We start from the raw sequence: 2,079 nt of genomic DNA, 5'->3' as shown, positions 1-2,079 counted from the left end.
ACATCAGTAATCTTTCCCTGAAAATCTTATGTTCTAAGTGAACATCTAACCAGGAACCTATTCCCCCTTATTTTTTTAATAGACTTTATTGTATTATTACTTTTTCCCCATTATTTTAAATAGGACAAATTATAATGTGTTATACAGAAACCCAAAGGCTCCAACTATTTCCTAAAGACAACAAAGCTAACTAAAAAACAATAAAACATCTAAACATAAGAAATAAACTATCATGTCAAGATATAAAATGTTTAAAACTTTACACCTTGATTACCAGAACAGATGATTATTTGCAGCTGCTTTATATGCAGCAGTATTTTTTCTTTCATTCTAATTGATTTCCCACTTGCTTAACATCCTTCTCCACATTTTTTTCAACATTTTCTTTAGTTTTCTGGGACATGCTGACCACACCAGGCAAATACAATGGCTAAATGTGAAAAAGCACTGTTGGAAATGCCTTTTGGACAAGCACACAATGAAGGAGAAAGGCTCACCCTAAGTATGATGCTACACATTTTAGGGCTAGCAACGCTCCACCTAAACATCCCTTTGGTTGACATTCAGCATGCTTTTCAAAAAGTCTGCACAGGAGTCTGATGTTCTACACATTGTATTTGGAAAATAACTCAATATTTTTCCTGAATGTTTTTGTGTAAAATGTTTTACTGAATTTGGAGACTGTCAATAACATTTTTCCTATATAAACATCAGCCAAATCCCCTTTTCCATTCCGATTTACTGTTTATGTTTATTTAATTATGTTTCCAAACTATATTTATGCATATGTAAATGCACAGGGAAAGCTGATGGAAAACATTCATTTTTCATTCTAAAATCTTTTATATTGTTTCAACTTTTTTACAAACAGCGTGTATTTGTTTTTACATTTAATTTATTTCATGATATTATACTTAGAGATCAAGCAAGTTTATTTTTCTATCCCCAGGGATAAGGCAAGCACCTAGTATTTTATTTATTCTCCTTGGCACTCTGGTTCTTTTAAATTTGAAAACTAATGTCTTTATTCAACTCTGGGAAATTAATTTTATTACTTATTTATTTCTTCCCCTCCACTCTCTCTGTCCTCTTCTGGAATGACGATTAGATGAATGTTAGAACTTTCTAGTCCCTCCCCACTCTCTCTAATTTTTCTCATATGCTCATAAGGCAAAAGAAGCCTTCTCCCTTTTGATGACTATAGATCAATATCAGAGTAGACATTTATTAACCCTGCTTAGGTCCCATGCCCAACTCTGGACCAATCACCATAGCCCAGGGAGGTGCGTTATTCTAACTGGCTGAGGCTGGGTCATGTGACCACTTCTGTGAGGAAGAATCAGGAATCACAAATGATACGTCACTGTGATCAGGGAGGAAACAAAAACTATATCCACCCTAGTCCACAAGATAGGATATTAGTTTGCCCATGTTATAGGTCATGAAAGCTTGATTAAATGACATGTCCAAAGTTTCATAATAAGTGGTAAGACATGTACTCAAAACTGGTAACAAAGTTTATGATTTTCTGTTATACCAAAGTACTAAATTATTAAGTTGCTATGAGGGTCGCTATAAGTCAGAATCGACTCAACATCAACTTGTTTGGGTTTTTTAATGGCAGGAAGGGTGTCCTCAAACAACAACAACAATGATAATAACAACAACAAAACCCACTTTATTTTAATAGTCCCTCAGTGTCTTTGCACCCAATTGAAAACACACAAATTAGAACCGTTCAGCAATTGGTATTTACCATCGCCAGCACTGCAAGCCACGTCATTGAGTCCCTTGTTCCACATCTTATACATCTATAACCTTAGCACAAAGAACTCCATTAAGAATACAGAGGAAAGTCTAGTGCACTTGTTAAGATTAAAAACCAAAGAACATTGGCTGGTAATTCCTAGATATCTGGGTCAATGACTGAAAGAGACTCCCTCTGCAATGTGCTATATAATCAAGATCTACGAGTATACTAGTAAAGTTACTTTCTTGTAAGAGAGGTAAAACCAAGACTTTTGCAAATCGTGATTGCAAAAGATAGTATTCAAAAACCCATTGTCGTCCAGTCAATTC

Source organism: Trichechus manatus, unplaced genomic scaffold (assembly GCF_000243295.1).
Source record: "Trichechus manatus latirostris isolate Lorelei unplaced genomic scaffold, TriManLat1.0 scaffold00004, whole genome shotgun sequence".
NCBI classification, from domain to species: domain Eukaryota; kingdom Metazoa; phylum Chordata; class Mammalia; order Sirenia; family Trichechidae; genus Trichechus; species Trichechus manatus.
The sequence above is the reverse complement of the archived record's forward strand: the minus strand, read 5'-3'. Positions refer to the sequence as shown.